Source organism: Zingiber officinale, chromosome 6B (assembly GCF_018446385.1).
Source record: "Zingiber officinale cultivar Zhangliang chromosome 6B, Zo_v1.1, whole genome shotgun sequence".
Taxonomy (NCBI): domain Eukaryota; kingdom Viridiplantae; phylum Streptophyta; class Magnoliopsida; order Zingiberales; family Zingiberaceae; genus Zingiber; species Zingiber officinale.
Genome location: NC_055996.1, coordinates 89,794,125 through 89,804,098, shown reverse-complemented (window position 1 = coordinate 89,804,098; position 9,974 = coordinate 89,794,125).

Sequence of the window (9,974 nt, the reverse complement as noted above, 5' to 3'; positions counted from 1 at the left end):
TTATTGTTGGTTGCTACTCGGAATATCGTATTGGTTCCCTTGTACAAAAATTTTATACAAGCCCTGAACCATTCCTAACAACCTATTGTGTTCTTTAGAAATTAAATTTGGAATCGCAAACAGAACTTAACATTATTGATTCCAAATTCAATTTATCTGTTCTTATAAGTTTAGACTTGGATCGCAAACGATGCTTAACATTATTAATCCAAATCCACCTATGTTACAAATTTGATTAAATATTTATTTTAGAGATCAACTTCCAGGTTAAACATGGCGAGGCACTAGGCCTTCTTGGTTATGGGAGCATCCACCACTTCCTAGACAAAGCCTTTCAACGAAATTCAATATTTAATCTCCTTATAGTAACCCTAGGTTTAACCAATAAGAACAATCAAATCACAAGATCGAAAAAACAAAAGAAACACAAACTCGAATCATAAATTCGAAACCTAGAAACATTAGCCTCTTGTGTTTGGTATTTCAAGATAATAAAAAAGATGAACTAGTTATGATACGGAAACTAATAACTAGTTATACCTTTTGTAGCATATAGACCTCACGATCTTCTATCGTATTCCTCTTCTTATCTCGGACATCGTGTGGGCGACGATCTACCGAGACGAGAATCCACCCAAGCCTCCTTCTTCTCCTTGCAAGTTTCGGCCACCAACAATCTCCTAGAGATGAAAAATTTCAACCACCAACCAAGCTCCAAGGGATGCTAGGAAACAATGCCTCCTATCTCTTCTTCTTCTCCAAGTAAAATCCGGCCACCAAGATCTCTCCAAGAAGATGATGCCGTCGGCCACTTAAGAAGAAGAATAAGGTAAGAGGAAGAAGAGAGGGCCGACCACCACAAGGAAGAGAGGAATAATAGAAGATAGATTGTTATGAGGTGAGACACTCCTACCCTCTCTTTTATATTCCTTGGTATTGGAAAATAAGGAAAGTTTTAATTAAAACTTCCTTAATTTCCTTGCCAATGAAAAGGAAAATTTAATTAAAAATTCCTTTTATTTATTAATGTGGTCGGCCCCTACAACTCTTCCGAACAAGGAAAGTTTTAAACACAAAATTAAAACTTTCTAATTTCTTTCAGGAAATTTTTAAAATAAAAATTTCTCTTTAAAAATTCCCTTCATGGTTGGTTATAAAAGGAAACTTTTATAAATTAAATTATCTCTATCAAAACATGTGGATGATTACAATAAGGAAAGTTTTTCTTCAAAATTAAAATCTTCTTTTCTATCTACAAATAAGGAAAGATATCAAACCTTTCTCTTAATCTTTTGTAGAAACTATAAAAGGAAAGATTTAATTTTAAACTCTCTTTTAAAATCATGAGTATGGTTACAAAAAAAGAAAAGTTTTATCAAAAATTAAAATCTTCCTTTTAACTACAAATAAGGAAAGATATCAAACCTTTCTCTTAATCTTTTGTAGAAAGCTATAAAAGGAAAGATTTAAATTTTAAATTTTCTTTTAAAACCATGATTTCCACATAAGGAAAGATTTTAAAAATTAAAATCCCTTTTAATTTAATTATGGCCGGCCATCTAAGCTTGGGTTCAAGCTAGGGACGGCCACCTACTTGACCCATCTAACCATGGTTTGGCCGGCCCTAGCTTGGGCTTCAAGCTAAGCTTGGTCGACCACCTTAAGATGGGTAAGAAGGTGAGTATGGGTGGGTATAACACTTTATAATTAAGAGGCTACGACAAAGACCGAGAGGAGGAATTGGTTTTGGTCTCACGATGAACTTGAGCTTCCCGTGTTCGCACCGAACACCCAACTCGAGTTCATCAATAATAACTCATACCACTAAAGAGTTATTATTGAACTACCGCACCAATCCTATATTACTATATGGGCTCCTTCTTATCATAGTGTGTTAATCTCCCTGTGTTTAAGATATAAAATGTCCACTAATTAAATGAGTTACTGACAACCCACTTAATTAATATCTAGCTCCAAGAGTAGTACCACTTGTAACGACCCAATTTTCCCTATTTCAAGTTCTAAAAGTCCATAAAAATATTTGAAAATGCTTTTAAAATATTCTAGAGATTTTTAGGAATTTTTAGAGTATTTTTACGTAATTTTTGGAGGTCGTTTGGTAGGGTTACAAAAAGAAAAGAAGTTGTGACCAAAAACCGTTGAAGGTGAGACTCGAACCCAAGACCTCCGGCCGAACCCGACCTAATCGGACGCAGACAACCAACTGGGCTACGCGCGGTTTGTTAATAAGTAGGAAGCGGATATATATAAGTCGTAGTAAAGGGCAAAGTTAGACCTAGGTTATAAAAGGGATAAGTTAAGGGGAGAAGGGAATTATTCCCGTAACCTAATCTCGCGATCCCTTCCTCTCTCATGGCGCCGACTTCCCTCTCGGGCGAAATCACAGCCGCCGCTGGGGCTTCGCCTCCGGCGGTCGGACAAGGACACTGCCGTGAGCTCCTCTTGGACCCGAGCTTCTCTCGTCGAAGGGAGCACGCGGACACAAAGGAACGCCGAGATTTGAAGCGAGCCGAAACCCTAGAGGCCTCTTCTCCGATTGTAAGTCCAAGGAAGCATGTAAGTACTACTCACCTGCGGTAGGAGTTGCTCTGATCTTTCGGTTTTGTTCCTTGTTTCCCGAGTTTCTTGAATCCGAACCATGCTATGAAGATTTTGGCTTTTGGGTGTTCTGCCGTGGGCTTCACAGAGATTCCAAGAACTAGTTTTTTTTTGTTTGATTGAGCATGTAGTATTGTTTGTGCCGAATCTAAGCTTGCAGGAGATCAAGTTTTTTGTTTCTCCTTGTTCTTGTTGAACCTGCCGTGGCCTTTAGGAAGGAAAAATGGTGTAGTGGATTTAACCTTGATTAATGATGCCTTTGTTTCCTACCATTGGGATTGCAACTGGATCGTGTAGCTTGACAGTATGTCTAATTTGCATCAGATGGATTTCCATTGAGTTTCATGTTGGTTTCCAACCATCTATGCTAGTTCAACATCTTTTGAGATTCATATGGTTTCGGATTAGCAGGTTTTTTAGAATTTCCTGCACCAAGAGACACTCTATGTTAACTTTTCCTTAGAATTTGACATGCTCAGCTTCTTTGTTTGAATATGCATGCTAGTTACTGTACTGTGCAGAAGAATATGCTAAGTTCCTTTAAACCTTGTTGTGTAGGAATTCTATGCTGTTGCCATGCTATTTCTATGTATTTCAGTGGAGATACCATGACTTAGGTTACTGGAATTAGTTTCCCTTCCATGCTACTATCATGTTTTAGAATTTCTGAAGCTATGTTCTTTTGGAAATGATTTAGGATTAAAAGCACACCAACAGCTTAATTAAATGCCAAGGCATTTTTAATATCAGAATAAGAAAGATAACAAGAAAAAAAAAACAAGAGGCTAGTACCCGACATCCAAGATCTTGTCGTTAAACAAATCCAGGTGACAATTTCCGAGGTCTTGGCCCTGGTAGACCGAGGTCTGCTCTTTTAGGATTGGTGGCTCGCAACCCCAACCTATTAGGGAACGCGCATGAGATGGTACTAAGCCTGGGCCCAAGGAAAGAAAACCCAAGAAAAGAAAACCAAAGAAAAGAAAAGTTAAGAAAGAAAGAAAGAAAGAAGAAGTGAGTAAAAGATAGGAATTAAAAGATTAATTTCTAACACAAGGATATAAGAAATGAAACAAGTTACATGCTTAGAATAGATAAAAAGTTAGTTGCTGAAATTCTGAGCTTATAGTATTAATTTCTTGTTATCCTGCTAGTTAGTGAGTATGACTTGTATTCAGTTCATTTTCTGTATACCATGAGCACATGCAGATTGCTTTAGTATTCCAGTTTCAGTACTTTGCATTATATTTATGCATTGCGAGTTTTGTGAGATAGATTAGTATTTACTAAGCATTTTCGCTTATAGATCTTTTTTTTTTCCTCCTATCGCAGATAAAGGAAAAGCTAAAATATGAAAGGAAGGCGACAAGGAGGATGCATGAAGGATGTGTGTGATGTTTGGAACTATGGAAGCTTGGGACCTTGCTAGAGGATTTAAATGAGTTTTGTTAAGAATCTGATAAGAGTTTAATAGAAGCTTTCTTTTAATTGCTAAAGAGATTAGGGGACCGCACATGTTATCTTATATTGCTGGATTAGATTTAGTCCTATTTTATTCTATTAGTAAGTGCAGATGTAGTTCAATTTCCTTAAGCAGATACAGAATTAGTTTTTGCTCGGTTTTGTACCTCCCAATTGCACCTGTTAGTTTAATTCCTTCTTACATGTTCCATAATCTGTTTAATACTCTAATTGGTGCCACGAATTGTGAAATTGATCTGTTTTTGGTTGCTGGATTTATAGTTTTCGATTCTGCTGGAATGTGCTATCTTCATTAATGTTTACATTATGCTAAATTGATGCTTGGGGAAAAAGACCAACAAAGGTGGTTTAATGTTTCCTTATTAATGGTTGAATGTTTGGTTGTTAGTGAATTGTTGTGCATGCAGTATTAGTAGGGACAGCCATGACCGAATTATGCAAAAAGTATACACATGCATACAAGTTTAGTAGTAGGTGGTTTCTTTTGCTTATATGCTTTTGATATGGTTGAAGTTTTTCTCTTTGGTTGCTGGAAGCCGTAGCATGCCATGTCCATTATTCGGTTTAAATTCCTACACAAGTCCTTAGCTCGCAATTACAGTTAGTAATGTATGAATTTAGTAAGATGCCATGCTTCACTTCTGTCGTATACCGTGCATGTTTAGTAGGAAGTTACTTTAAATTCAGAATTCCTTTCCAGAAATTTCAAGTAGTGCTTTATTTGCTTTGAACAACCTTAGTATAGTTAGTAGTGAGGTAGCGGTCGCCCTTAGAATAGTAGTCACAGAAGGGTGGCCGTTACAGTTGGTATCAGAGCAGTTCCCATTCTTCAGCATCACACACTCATCAGCATCATCCTTGCCGTCTCCAAGTAAGAAAGTATTTAAATCCCTTTCTTATTTCTGCTTTCCTTATTTTTATTGCAGTATAGAGTACTTTCCTTTTTGAGTACTAAAGTAAGATAAAAGATTTAGTTTCCCTTTTCTTTGTTCATATTTAAGTATGATTAGAAGGGTTAAAGTAAGATATCAAGCCTTTACCTTACATAATTAGATGGCAAGAAGAGGACGTCCACGTGCTACTCACACTGAGGAACCAGCTCAAGGGAACGAAGTGCCTGGGACAACTGAGCCCAACCTTTTTGAAGTAGTTGCTCAGCTCCAGAGGCAAGTAGCAGAGCAGCAGCAAGTGATTGCCAATCTGATGGCAAACCAGCCAGCAGCTCCTCCCCCTCCTCCAGCTGTCACTGCAGAGGCTCCAGTGGTAACTGAGACTCCACCAGCTACGCAGGGAGCCATCACAGCGAAACCAGAGAGCTTCGCAGGCACGACTGAGCCCTGGGATGCCCAGGCTTGGTTTAAAACACTAGAGAGCACTATGGAGCTTCTTGACTGGCCAGAAGTCGAGAAGGTCAAGTGCGCCTCTTTCTGCCTGTCTGGAGATGCTCGTATGTGGTGGGAGAGGATAAAGACCAAGAGAGCAGCCGATCAGATGACCTGGGCAGATTTTCAGTCAGAGTTCTATGAAGAATTCTTCCACCTGCAGATTACCAACAAGCACTACGAGGAGTTTATAGAATTCAAACAAGGTGACCTGTCAGTGGAAGAAGCAGCCAAGAAGTTCAACAGACTAGCTCGTCTCTGCCCAGAGCTAGTGAGTACAAAGAAGGAGCGAGTCAGGTTGATGCTCAGAATGCTGAAGCCACAGATAGCACTAAACATGAGCAGTGAAGCTCATCGGCCCCAGACTGGCGAAGAATTGATCAGTAGAGCATTAATTGCTGAACATTACATGAACAACATCAAAGCACAGTGAACACAACATCAGTCAGTGAAGACAGAGGACAAGACAACAGGAAGCCAGAAGTCACAGTCAAGCAAGCAGAACTGGAAAGGCAAGGGTAAAAGGAAGCAGTGGAATACAGGAGGTAGCCAGAAGGGAGGGCCAGCAAACAAGCAGACCAAGTTTCCTCCCTGTCCCAAATGTGGGAGAACCCATCCAGGAGCCTGTCTTTTGGGTAAGACTGGATGTTACTCCTGTGGTCAGGAAGGACACATGGCTAAAGAGTGTCCTAATAAATTCAAAGCACCTCAGCCACAGCCATTGCAATATGGAGGCCAGCCTGCACAGTTGTACCACATGGGAGCGGCATTGGAAGGACCCTATATCAGTCAAGGAAGGTTAGAAGCCCCACCAGTCCCAGCCTTTGATGGTGCCAGAGTATTCTCCCTCACCAAAGAAGAAGCTGCTAGTGCCTCCACGGTCGTAACAGGTCAAGTAGTTATTTTCCAGCACGTAGCTACTGTACTATTTGACACTGGGGCGACCCATTCTTTTGTATCGATACCTTTTGCCAGTAGTTTACAGGTGCCTACAGAAAGTATGAACTCCAAGTTTCTGACAACCCTACCTTCTGGGGAAGTCATGGAATCCAATCAGTGGCTCGGAGTTGTACTGGTTAGAGTTGCAGACCGAGAACTATATGTAAATCTGATAGTTCTCGCCATGCAGGATTTCGACATCATTTTTGGTATGGATTTCCTCAGCAAGTATAGTGCCTCAGTGGACTGCCGCAGAAAGAAAGTAATTTTTAGTCCAGAAGGTGAGCCAACTTTTGAATTCATAGGAGTGCCAAGGAAGAAGACCCAAAAGCTCCTCTCATCTCTAGCAGCACACCAGATGTTAGCCAAAGGGTGTGCAGGCTTTCTTGCATACGTAGTAAAGGCAGAAGAGCAGAAGGGACCCAAGCAGGAGGAGGTCCGGGTAGTGTGCGAGTATCCAGAAGTATTTCCAGAAGAGCTACCAGGACTACCCCCGACAGAGAGGTGGAATTTGAGATTGAATTGATTCCTGGAACCGGTCCAATTTCAAAAGCTCCGTATCGCATGTTTCCAGCAGAGCTGAAGGAGTTACAAGAGCAACTACAGGAGTTACTGGACAAAGGCTTCATTCGCCCTAGTCACTCACCTTGGGGAGCTCCTGTGTTGTTTGTCAAGAAGAAAGATGGAACGATGCGGATGTGCATAGATTACAGAGCTTTGAATCAAGTGACGATCAAGAACAAGTACCCTCTTCCTAGGATCGACGACTTATTTGATCAGTTAAGAGGAGCAACAGTGTTCTCAAAGATAGACCTACGCTCTGGGTACCATCAGCTGAAGGTGAAAGAAAGAGATATTCCCAGAACGGCGTTCAGGACTAGATATGGACACTACGAGTTCGTAGTCATGCCTTTTGGAGTGACTAATGCACCTGCGGTCTTCATGGACTTAATGAACAGGGTGTTCAGAGAGTATCTTGACAAATTTGTCATTGTATTCATTGATGACATTCTGATCTATTCAAGGACCCCAGAGGAGCATGACACACACTTGAGAATAGTATTGCAGACCCTTCAGCAGAAGCAGCTTTATGCTAAATTCTCCAAGTGCGAGTTCTGGTTAAATCAGGTGGCGTTTTTAGGTCACATAATTTCTAAAGAAGGCATTCAAGTGGATCCAGCCAAAGTGGAAGCGGTCAACAACTGGAGTAGACCCAAGAACGTCAGAGAGATCAGAAGCTTCCTTGGTTTAGCAGGGTACTACAGGAAGTTCGTGGAGAATTTTTCCAGGATAGATTCTCCACTAACAGCCCTCACCAGAAAGAACAAGAGATTCGAATGGTCAGATAAATGTGAGCAGAGTTTTCAAGAGCTAAAGAAGAGATTGATTAGCGCTCCCATTCTGACTGTTCCACAGAGCGACAAGAGTTTCGACATCTACAGTGATGCTTCCAAGATGGGTTTAGGAGCTGTACTCATGCAAGAAGGAAAAGTCATAGCTTATGCTTCCAGACAACTCAAAGACTATGAGAAGAACTACCCTACTCATGATCTCGAGCTGGCAGCTGTAGTTTTTGCACTTAAACTCTGGCGACATTATTTGTATGGAGTCCAGTGTAGAATTTTCACAGATCATCAGAGTCTTAAGTACTTCTTCACTCAGAAGGACTTAAACATGAGACAGCGTAGGTGGCTGGAGTTGGTCAAAGATTACGACTGTGAAATTCTCTACCACCCAGGCAAAGCTAACAAAGTGGCAGATGCACTCAGCAGAAAATCTAGTGCATCACTGATGTCCTTGTCATCACTAGCCCTGCCACTGCAGAAGGAGTTGTCAGATTTTGGACTTGAAATTATCAAAGGACAGCTCTCTGCATTGACCTTAGAGTCTACATTGCTTGTGGAGATACAGAGAAAGCAAAGTGAAGATCCGGACATCCAGAAGATCAAGCAGGGGATACAGAAAGAAGACAACTCAGAGTTTAGAGTGACAGATAGCGGAATTCTTTATCAGGGGAGTCGCATTTGCGTGCCCAATGATGAGGAACTGAGGAAGAAGATCTTAGAGGAAGCTCACAGTACACCATATTCCATGCATCCTGGTTCTTCCAAGATGTACCAAGATGTGAAACAGAGGTTTTGGTGGTCAGGACTCAAAAGAGATGTAGCTAAGTATGTCAGTACCTGCTTGACATGTCAGAGAGAGAGACCAGGAGGAGTTCTTCAGCCTCTTCCAATACCAGAATGGAAATGGGAAGATATTTCCATGGACTTCATAACAGGTCTTCCAAGAACCACCAATGGATATGATGCGATATGGGTAATAGAAGACCGATTGACCAAGTCTGCTCACTTCCTAGCCATCAAGGTGTCCCACTCCATAGAGCAGTTAGCCCAGCTATATGTTAGAGAGGTAGTCAGACTTCATGGAGTTCCTAAATCTATCGTTTCTGATAGAGATGGGCGCTTCACCTCACACTTTTGGGAGTGCGTTCAGAATGCACTAGGCACCAAACTCAAGTTCAGCACAGCTTTCCATCCATAAACTGATGGACAGACAGAGCGAGTGAATAAGATTTTAGAAGACATGCTCAGAGCTTGTGTGCTAGATTTCAAAGGAAGTTGGTGCAAGTATTTGTGCTTAGCTGAATTCGCTTACAACAATAGCTATCAGGCCACCATCAAGATGGCACCTTATGAAGCACTATATGGCAGGAAATGCAGATCACCCATATGCTGGCAAGAAGCAGGAGAGAGAAAAGAGATGGAAGCAGAGTTGGGCATTCAGACAGAGGTGATAGACGAGACTACTCAAGCAATCCAGAAAATCAGACAGAGAATTGAGACTGCCCAGAGCAGACAGAAGAGTTATGCTGACACGCGCCGTAGGCCATTGGAATTCCAAGTAGGAGATTCGATTTTCCTCAAGGTCGCTCCTATGAAGGGAGTGATGAGATTTGGCAAGAAGGGCAAATTAAGTCCTCGCTACGTAGGACCCTATCTGATCATAGAGAGGATTGGGAAGGTAGCCTACAGGCTGGACTTACCACAAGACATGTCAGCAACACACAATGTATTTCATGTCTCCATGCTAAAAAAGTGTCTCCGTGACTTGAGCCAAGTGATTCAGCCTCAGTCGGTGCAGATCCAAGAGGATCTTAGTTATGAGAGCAGACCTACACAGATAGTGGACAGAGCAGTTAAGAGATTGAGAAACAAAGAAGTACCACTAGTGAAGGTCGTCTGGCAGAACCAGAAGCACGAGGAAGTCACTTGGGAGCGGGAGGACAGTATGAGACAGAAGTATCCAGAGCTATTCTAAGTTCGAGGACGAACTTTTTATAAGGTATGGGGGATTGTAACGACCCAATTTTCCCTATTTCAAGTTCTAAAAGTCCATAAAAATATTTGGAAATGCTTTTAAAATATTCTAGAGATTTTTAGGAATTTTTAGAGTATTTTTACGTAATTTTTGGAGGTCGTTTGGTAGGGTTACAAAAAGAAAAGAAGTTGTGACCAAAAACCGTTGAAGGTGAGACTCGAACCCAAGACCTCC